At 42.3% G+C, this 10834-nt stretch overlaps 1 pseudogene; it reads right to left on the bottom strand.

The window, feature by feature from the left end:
• Nucleotides 1–248: 248 nt before the first annotated feature.
• Nucleotides 249–10834, bottom strand: part of LOC137250185 (putative transporter SVOPL) — a 181182-nt pseudogene continuing 170596 nt past the window's right edge.

Genomic DNA, 10834 nt, shown 5'->3' with positions numbered 1-10834 from the left:
GTAGAATTTTGTACAAAAAATGAAGCAATCAAAATTTAATACTTTTGTAATACAAGTAAATACTGAAAAATAGAGCTACCGAAAAAGTGGAGGTTATGTTGTTGACATCACCTTTATTATTACAACATGTTATTTTCAACAATTTACGAAGAATAAAAAACAACAACAAAATTAAAAATTTGATTTTCGCAGCATTTGCAGCAAAAGATTTGAAGCAATTTTTTCAATAATGTGCTAAAAATCTTCTTTGCAATAATTATTCTGCAAAAGTATTCTCCAAATAATTCAATAGGGCTGCTAAATAAATGAATGCCGTAGGTCTTGAGTGCGAAATCCTACAAAGAACAGGCTTACCACAACAATATGGTATCGATTTTAGATTTAATATTTGCGTTTTTTAATTCGTGAATCTTTTTTCTTTATAATGATCCGCCGAAGATGCCGAAGAAGGAAATTTGGAGATACGTCAGACTGAAAGGTGGAATAAGTCGTATATTTGGAGCTTCTTTATGCAGAAGTTCTGCACTTCAACTTGATGAGGGAAATATAGGTATTTTGGGTGGTTTTTTACGTGTTCCACAAATTAGATCTTCTTTAGAAGGGTTCATGCATGACTTATTTGTTTTTATTTGTAGTCATGTTTTGTTAGTGTTCGAATAATTAACTTAACTAATATATTTCTCATATTATTTAGTGTTATACAGATCGACTTTCTTAGTTCTTACAAATGTATATTCTATTATGTCCCAGTTCTAATTTGTTACATTTATTTGTACATATCACGATTCAGCTTTCACTGGTTGATCGGCAGTTTTATGAGGCAGAAGAAGCGCGAGAACAGCGCAGATGTACATAAATGTACAAACTATATAAAAACTCCATTCACAATGATTCTCCATTAAGGCACCAGCCACATTGGTACCGACAACACTGCCCAATCGGCCCACCATTAGTGATATACAAACCGCCATGGCTCTTAAATATATGAAAAGAAACACAAACAAGAAATAATTAAAATATAGGTATACATAGTTGTGGTCAAAATTATAGTAGTGCCTCTGGGTCATTTCATTTAGGTGGCCAAGTTTTCTTTATCACAACAATTTTTTTGTACCTACTGTAAAATCCATTACTCTAATACAGTGCTGCTCAAAATTTTTTATATGGAAATGCAAATCACAATACATGTACAAAATTATATGTGCACTGGAATTTTTTTGTATTTAAAAAAAAAATATATATTAAAAAAATTTTAATTGTTTGAGGTCGGGAAAAGTTGAAGATTTGGTTTCAAGTTACAAAATGTTTCCTTAAATATTACGTAAATAGTTATATCGTCAACATACAAGAGCCAATAAATTTAATTCTGAAAGTAGCGAAGAATTACATTGACCTCTATCCTCAAGTTTTGTGGGAACATATTCTATATACATACATATATCGTCGGAATTTGGGTTTCAATAATCTTACTAAAAGTGAATGTAGTGATTTCCGCGAATGTTGCATTGGAAATTTGAAAACTTTTGAAATGCTTAATTAGAGGGCTCCGCGTGGTTTGTGTTAATATGTGTTAAAATTTACATATATTAGCAACAGAGATTACTGAGGTGCTGAAATACCATTTGAATTTAATAAAATGTTTAACAAGTAAATGATAGGCACGGTTACTTTACGGTTCCCCCACTTCCAGTCAAAAAATGTCTCATAACCAAGAAAAATAATATACCGTATTGAACAAAAAGTCACAGAAACTACCCCGTAAGGAGAGTCTCTAGTTCAAAGTGAGTGCATTTCTATTGCATTCTGAACCACTAATAGTTCGCCATGTATCTCCTTTACATGTTTTCACGAATTTAACATGGCGATGTCCTAGGCGGTGGAAATTGTCCCCGTAGCTTTAACTTTTCACTAGTTCCTAACTATATATCTTTTTGGTACTTTTTTGATAGCTATGTACTGGTGGAATAGTGTTGAGAAAAAGCCATACTGATATGTAGCCGCAGCTCGTTAAAGCTGGTAGCAGTTTTTTTTTGTCGATTTTCTAACTGAAAATCTAGTAATTAACGAACTAATACTTATTTGGCACTCTAGGTCTAGTTCTGAAACATAAATTTGTATCACTAGTTACTGACTTCCCTTAAGGGTATTTAACTAATATCATTTGAAGTTAGAATAAGCTCCTCTTGTTTTGGTACAGTTTTGCTTACATATATTTCAGCTCCGCGGTCAATTATCTATTTTAGTTTTATTTATGAATCAATTTTGATTACAAATTTTTTTTAGTACTATAATGTTTTTGCATGATGCAATCACAAGAGGTTTGCTCGCCTGACAAATTTTTTACAATTGCAGCCAGTTTGCTCCCAAATCGAATTGACATCCGTAAACTATGTTGTTTCTTTGCGATTTTTGGAAAAATATTAGTAGTAGAAATAGGAAGCAATCAGTTTACAAATACCCGATAAGTACTGAACTTCATAATTTCTTAGAACATTTTTTTAAATTTGATGATGAATTTATTAACTAACGGCATGGATCTATTAGTGTGACTGAAAATAGATAACACTATGAAAAGTACTGACACCAAGGAATCGTGCATTTTCGTAAACCTATGAACATACGAAACCTAAACCAATTTAAAAGTCATCGTTAAACGTCAAAAACTCGACTAGTAAATCGATTCACGTAAAAATGTCATTAGTAAATAATGGAGATGCCATAACAAAATGTACTCATTGAGCATGTTCGGAACATTCGTCTCTATTTAAGAATTTGTGGATCGTTTTCTGGAATCTTCGGAACTCGTGAGGTAGTATCAAACGAACGTGTTCGGAATACTCTAGATTAATGGTTTATTCGGAACACTTCCATGAATACTTAAAGGGAAAAGAGAAGAAGGTAAATACTCCCTGTGTAGCAGGACAGCACAAAAGTTTAACTCATCTGTAAAATATAAAGTTCTAAGACAATAAGCCGTTTTCTATTATTTTTTATTTATTTTTTGTATGTTCATTGCGGCTGCTGAGCAGAGTAACACCCCATGTCGGCCGCCAGTTCCAAATCGTCTATCTCAAAATATTTTTCAAAATTTTCCCATTTCAGGATTTGTCACAAAAACGTCCTATATCAGAATTAGGTTGAAGAACGTCTTATATCAGAATGCTCTTATGTCAAAATGCATTGAACTTATGCTCAGGTAGGAGTTTTTGAAATAGTGTTTTTTTGAATAAAATTCTGACGTACGTCATTTTTCAAACAAATTCTGAAAGAATGACAAATCCAACAACCTTTTATCAATTCACGAAATATTAAGTAGAAAATGAGTTATTTCACCTAAAACCTGTTGGCATTTACAAATTTATTATCACTACTAATATACTGCTAAAGGAACTTTCCTACTACAATTTTCGCTGAATGGGATTGAATTATTCCCCGTTTTCCTTGCTTCGTAAAAGCAACCCGTTCAGATTTTTATATTTGGGAGTGTATAAGTAAGCTCTGTCATCATTGGAGAACAAACCTCTAGTAATTGAATCAAGATGTTTTTGAATAATTTTTAGTTGTCATACTGTTAGTGTAAATTTTTTTATCATACACAAGCATGAACCAATAAACAGATCCCGCATTAAAAAATGAGAGAGCACAAAATCATAGTTAGCTGTGAAATAAATTTTCTCGTCGTGACCTCACGCTTTTGACAACATGTTTTATTGCTGATTCAGTGTTCAAAATTTATTCCAATCGGAGTATTTTGCTCCGCTCTTAACTCCTACTACATTTTTTATCTCAAAGGTTTATTTGGGTCGAGTTGAAAACTAAATAGTATTTCTACCTAATTTCTTTTGGTTGAAGTTTTTATTATATACGTATGAAAAGCTGATTGTTTACAAGTGACGATTGGATGAAATGACGTGAATTCATTTTTCGTGTCTTAAGACATGTTTCTTTACATTCTACTCACAGTTTTTGTACTTTTTTCGTACGGAATGAGAATAGAAGGAGTAAAATGTAAGCAAAAAATGTGTCCGAGCGCGATCTCTAAATCCTGCCAAAATTCAACGTGCTGTATGTTCTTGAAGTTTTATATAAAAATTAAGTACGTTGAGTCAGTGAGGCCAGCTAACCCAGTTTTGCGATAACAGTCGCCAATTGGGGGCACCAAGTGAGGTCAAATCATCCTCCAACTACCTCTCCCAACTCAGTGAAGGTCTTCTCTTTCCTCTGTTTACAAACTGCCGGAGCGCGTTCGTTCATCCGCATAACATGCCCCAACTAACGAAGCCTTTGGATTTTCAGTCGCTGCACTATCGTCATGTCTGCGTAAAGATCATATAGCTCATCATTATACCTCCTTCGATACTCGCCGTCGACATCACACATAGGACTATAAACCTTCAGGAGAACTTTTCTCTCGAATACTCCAAGAGCCGTCTCATCTTCTCTCGACAACTTCCATGATTCCGAGCCATACATCAGGACAGGTATGATGAGTGACTTGTAGAGCGAGAATTTTGTTCATCGAGAGAGGACTTTACTTTTCAATTGCCTAAAGAAGCACTTGTTGGCAAGAGTTATTCTCCGTTTGATTTCTAGGCCGACATTGTTTTTCCTTTTAATGCTGCTTCCAAAATGAACGAAATCCTTCACATCTCGAATTTATATCCGTTAACAGTGAGCTACAAAGGCCGCAATGACCGCAAGTACTTCATCTTGTCCAAATTTACTGCAAGACCCACTTTTTTTTGCTCCTTTTTCTTATACCAACTCTTCGCCTCCCTGTTTGAACAGCCCGGCGGGTATCCCGCCTTTACTTGGGTTTTGGGCCCTTTTGCTCTGCTGCAAACCTCGCAGTTCGCAATCCACTCAGTGCCCGACTGACGGCAACCAACCCAATAGAATCTCTGTTTAATTTCCTCGAGCGTCTTCGCAATTCCAAGATGACCTCCGCTTGGGCCATTATGCAGCTCGCTGAGCACGTCAGGAATCCTCTTTCTGGGAACAACTCAGTTTCTTCTTGCATTTACCATCCTCACTCTCCCGTACTCGATGCAAGCAACCGGATATCAATTCTAAACTGTTCTACTGTACCCAATATGACTTCGCAATGGGACTCTCTGCTGATATCTCCTCTCTATTTGGTCGTTTCGTTCGAGCCCTTGCATAACATGTGACAGGTCAGTATCTTCTAGCTGACACTTCCTGAGTTGTTCCTTGTCCCATTCATCCGTACATGTTATAGTCATTAGCTGGACATCTCTAATATTTTTAGCGTCGGCCTTTGAACAGTGCTTGCATTCCAAACTGCATGGTCTTCGTGACATTGCATCAGCATTTCCCTGGGTACTACCTTTTCGATGCTCAATGGAAAAGTCATAGCTTTGTAGTCGCTCGATCCACCGTGCCAATTGTCCTTCCGGATTACGGAACTGCAGAAGCCATTTCAACGCTGAGTGATCTGTCCTGACGCGGAATCGCTGGCCGTAGAGGTACTTGTGAAAATGTTTAATGCACTCTACCAATGCCAACAGCTCTCTTCGTGTAACGCAATAGTTCCTCTCTGGTTTTCCAATTGAACGGCTGTAATATGCAACTCCCATCTCCTGTCCATCGACCAGTTGTGATAAAACGCCTCCTATAGGATATCCACTCGCATCTGTATCTAGAATAAATGTTGCTCCTTGAATCGGATATGCCAACAGTGGGGCAGTGCACAAACGCTCCTTCAATGTTTGGAAAGCCACCCCTTGCGCCTTCTTCCATTCAAAACCTTTATTTTTTCTTGTAAGCTCATGGAGGCTATGGGCTATGCTGGAAAAGTTTGGCACAAATCGGCGGTAATATGTGCACAGCTCAAGGAAACTTCTGAATTCATGCAGGTTCAGTGGTCTTGGCCAATCCTTTACTGCCTCCATCTTTTCATTCGCATTCATGCCTTCTGCCGTTACCTTGTGACCCAAATAATTTACTTCCTTATTAAACAGTTTCAGACCAGCACCAGCTATTCTCTGGAAAACTTCCTCCAAGTCTTTAAAATGTTCATCAAAGTTCTTGCCCAATACGATGATGTCGTCCAGGTATACCAAACATGTTTTCCAATGTAGTCCTTTCAATACCTGATCCATGAGTCTCTTAAAAGTAGCTGGTGCGCTACAAAGTCCAAAATTTATTACTGTAAATTACAAAAGACCATCTTCGACGCTGAAGGCTGTTTTCTCTTGGTCTTCCTCCTTCACCTCCACTTGCCAGTAGCTACTTTTCAAGTCCAGTGTGGAAAACCATTTCGTACCAGAGAGCGAGAGCAGAGTGTCATGGCTTCCCAAGGCAGTCGGTTCTATGTACCGGAGCGACTCGGGATTTTTCCCGACTAAGGACTGTCATTTCAGTGTGACCCCATCTAATTTGTTTCGTCCCTCCCACAACTTGTCATCCTCCCAGCAGCTCCTTGCAGCAGGACTGCTCCATATTCTCTTACTCCGGGAAGGCATCGAATCCAATCCGGGTCCGTCTCCTGACCCCGGTCCTTAGAAATGGTTTTGCTTCATCTGCCGGAAAAGAATCTTTTTAGGACGGTCATACTCTGTTCAGTGTGTCTCGTGCAAGGGATGGTTGCATCGGACAGGTTGTTCTGGGCTTGATCCCAAAACCCGACGTCCACGTAACTTTTATAAATCTTTTGTGGCTCCTTGCTGTTCACGCCCAAGGGCGTCCCGTAGTCTACGCCTAAGCGCCCCCCCCCCCCCACTACCTTCCAGCAGCCCCGCTGCTCAGCAAGCCACAACAAGTACCCGCTGCTGCTCGCGCCCCACGGCGCCGACAACTCAAACAGCTGATACCACTCATAACTACTACCTTCGTAGAAGAGTTGGTAGCAATGCTGAGCATCAGCCCCTGCCCCCGTCTCCCCCCCCCCCCCCCCCCCTCTTTTCCGGCAGCAATCGTGCAGGTCAGGGAAACAGACTCTTAGTCCATACCTCCGTTTGCTCCGTCTGCCAGAACAGAATATATAGGTTTGCGACATCCGCCCAATGCAGCTCCTGCCTTGGGTTGTGCACTTTCCTAGATGTTCTGGTCTCCGCGACGGCAACCCCCCGACGGGTTTCATCGCGCCATGTTGCCAGGTCGCAAACCCAAATCATCCGGGTACCCCAATGCTTGCCCAAGGACGCCCAGTCTCAAGGCTACAACAGCAATTGCGTCCTGGCCTTCCACAACCCAGGCGTAGTCACCCGTCACTTACCCCCAGAGTGGCGACGTCTCCCCTTATGCACTTCAGAATTCTGCAGTTAAACTGTAATGGACTAACTGGGAAGATTACGGAGATAGTCGATTTCATGAAGCGGCACAACATCCGCATTGCTGCGATTCAAGAGACCAAACTCACAGCAAGATCTGCATTGCAGACCTGCTCTGGGTATAATGTCCACAGGAAAGACCGCGAGAGCGGAAATGGAGGCGGTCTCGCGTTTATCATACACCACTCTGTGCAATATTATATATTTGATCCTGGCATCGACCGCAGGGACAATGTCTTAGAACGTCAAGGCCTATCTGTCCGGTCAGGCGATGCAACCCTAGAAACCATCAACATCTACATCCCTCCTGCCACCTGTTGCCCCAGTGGATACCGCCCTAATATCAGGGCCTTACTCACTGGCAACAATCGCATTATCTTAGGCGATTTCAATGCCCATCATGATATATGGCATTCAAACTTGCGGGCGGACAGTAGGGGTGAGATGTTGGCGGATCAAATAGAAGAAACGACGTTCTGCACAATAAACGGAGACGCCCCCACGCGTATGGTAGGAAGCTGTCACAGCTCGCCAGATATCTCAGTCGTGAGCGCAGAACTCGTAAACTGCGTCAACTGGCAGCCGATGGTAACATTGGCATCCGACCACCTGCCCATACTTATTTCGCTTGAGCGTACCGCCGACTTCGTCGTCACTGAAAAACGCACTTTCATAAACTTCAAAAAAGGAAAGTGGGAAGAATATAAATCCTTTACAGACAGCCGCTTTGCTGCCCTCCCTATCCCGACTGATGCCCGCCAAGGGGAGCGTGCCTTCCGTAAGGCACATTTCATTCCCGCCGGGAGAATTCCCGAAATCCGGCCCCACTTCCCTGCGGAGGCCGCAAACTTAGCGAGAGAACGTGACCTTATAAGACAGCTTGATCCAGGCGACCCCCAAATAAGGGATATAAACCAACGCATTAGATTGCTTGTGGATGAACACAAGCGGGCGAAATGGGAGGAGCACCTAAGAGGTTGTAACCTCTCTACAGGGGTGTGGGTAAGTTTTGGTCCACCGTAAAGTCCCTATCGAATCCAACTAAGCACAAAGACAAAGTTTCCATCGCCTTTGGCGACAAAGTGCTGTCGGACGCGAAAAAATGCGCGAGCGCTTTCTGCCGGCAATATATAATGCATCCTACGGTCGACAAAGATAGACGGAGAGCCAATAGACGCGCACATAAACACAAATGGCGGCCACCGTGGTGTGATGGTAGCGTGCTCCGCCTATCACACCGTATGCCCTGGGTTCAACTCCCGGGCAAAGCAACATCAAAATTTTAGAAATAAGATTTTTCAATTAGAAGAACATTTTTCTAAGCGGGGTCGCCCCTCGGCAGTGTTTGGCAAGCACTCCGGGTGTATTTCTGCCATGAAAAGCTCTCAGTGAAAACTCATCTGCTTTGCAGATGCCGTTCGGAGTCGGCATAAAACATGTAGGTCCCGTCCGGCCAATTTGTAAGGAAAATCAAGAGGAGCACGACGCAAATTGGAAGAGAAGCTCGGCCTTAGATCTCTTCGGAGGTTATCGCGCCTTACATTTATTTATTTTTTTAAACACAAATTCAGCGCGTCACCAATCACCATCACCGCTAAAGAGGTTGAGGACGCCATTGGTCGTGCTAAACCATCCAAAGCAGTGGGCCCAGACGGCATAGCCATGCCGATGCTTAAAAGCCTAGGGAAAGAGGGTTTCAAATATTTGGCGCATGTCTTCAACCTGTCTCTTTCCACCTTTGTCATACCTGAGAAATGGAAAATGGCCAAGGTGGTTCCGCTACTAAAGCCTGGGAAACCAGCTAACATAGGTGAGTCGTATCGTCCGATATCTCTCCTATCGCCAGTGGCAAAGACGCTTGAAGCCATTTTGCTCCCTTATTTCCAAGCAAATTTGCAGCTAGCCCCTCATCAGCATGGCTTTAGAAAACTCCATAGCACTACCACCGCGCTAAATGCCATTAGCACCCAGATAAATTGCGGTTTAAATCAATACCCCCACCACAGAACAGTACTCGTAGCGCTAGACCTATCAAAAGCTTTTGATACGGTCAACCATGGCTCGTTACTGCAAGACCTGGAAGGGTCTACCCTTCCCCCATGTCTTAAAAGGTGGACCGCAAATTATCTGGGTGGTCGGCAGGCATCGGTGCAATTTAGAAACGAAACATCAAAACCAAGGAGAATTAAACAAGGGGTGCCACAGGGTGGTGTCCTATCCCCACTTTTGTTTAATTTGTACATATCTAAGCTACCTTCACCACCGGAAGTAGTCACAATCGTTTCCTACGCCGATGACTGCACAATAATGGCCACAGGCCCAGGCCCAAAGATCGATGCGATATGCAATAAAATAAACGGATACCTTCCTGATCTCTCCAGTTTTTTCGCCTCGCGAAACCTGGCATTATCACCGACTAAATCTTCCGCGACCTTATTTACAACATGGACGCCCCAAATGTCGACCATTTTGAACATCCACGTCGATGGCACCACGCTACCGACTGTCCTACACCCCAAAATCTTGGGTGTGACGTTTGATCAGGATCTACATTTTGGTGAGCACGCAGCCGCAATTGTTCCGAGAATTCAGAGCCGTAACAAAATCCTCAAATCCCTTGCTGGCATTACTTGGGGAAAAGATAAAGAAACGCTCATGACTACATACAAAGCAATTAGCCAGCCGATTACGTGCTACGCGTCACCCATATGGTCGCCAAGCCTAAAAATCACCCACTGGAAGAAAATACAGGCCTGCCAAAATACTGCTCGCAGAATCGCCACGGGCTGTCTTCTTATGTCCCCAGAACACCATCTGCATAATGAGGCGAGAATTCTCCCCATCAGGGAGAGAAATGAGATGCTGACCAAACAGTTCCTGTTGAATACCCAGAAACCTTGGCATCCCAACAGACAACTGATTGATGAACCAGCACCGCCCAGGGGCTTAAGGAGTCATCTCCGCGAGCATTTTGAGGAAATACGGGACCTGAGAACCCAGCCGTATGAAGTGAAAAAACACAAGCAGGTCCTTGGTGAACTCCATAAACAGGCGTCGGACCTTTATGCCGGGAATTGCCCGGTGAATCCAGTACTTAATGAAAATTATCCAAAACTCGCGGAAGAGGAACGCATACTCCCCAGGGAAACGCGTGTCACTCTTGCTCAACTTCGTTCTGGATACTGTAACAGGTTAAACTCTTACCTATCCAGAATCAACCCCGACATACAAAATGTATGCCCCGCTTGCAATGTGTCCCCACATGACACCAACCATCTCTTCAATTGTAATGTAGAACCAACACCTCTAACACCCCTTTCCTTATGGTCCACCCCTGTTGAAACGGCAAGTTTCCTTGGACTCCCGTTAGAGGATATTGATGACAATTTGTGATCGGTCGGGGCTATTAGGTGGGGCGAGCATTGCTATAACAACAACAACAACAACAGCAGAGTGTCATCAATTCTCGGCAATGGGTAGCTATCCTTTTTCGTGACGTCGTTCAACTTGCGGTAGTCGACGCGAAACCTCATTTTCCCATC

Source organism: Eurosta solidaginis, chromosome 4, assembly GCF_040869045.1.
Source record: "Eurosta solidaginis isolate ZX-2024a chromosome 4, ASM4086904v1, whole genome shotgun sequence".
In the NCBI taxonomy this organism is placed as follows: Eukaryota; Metazoa; Arthropoda; class Insecta; order Diptera; family Tephritidae; genus Eurosta; species Eurosta solidaginis.
The sequence above is the reverse complement of the archived record's forward strand: the minus strand, read 5'-3'. Positions and strand labels throughout refer to the sequence as shown.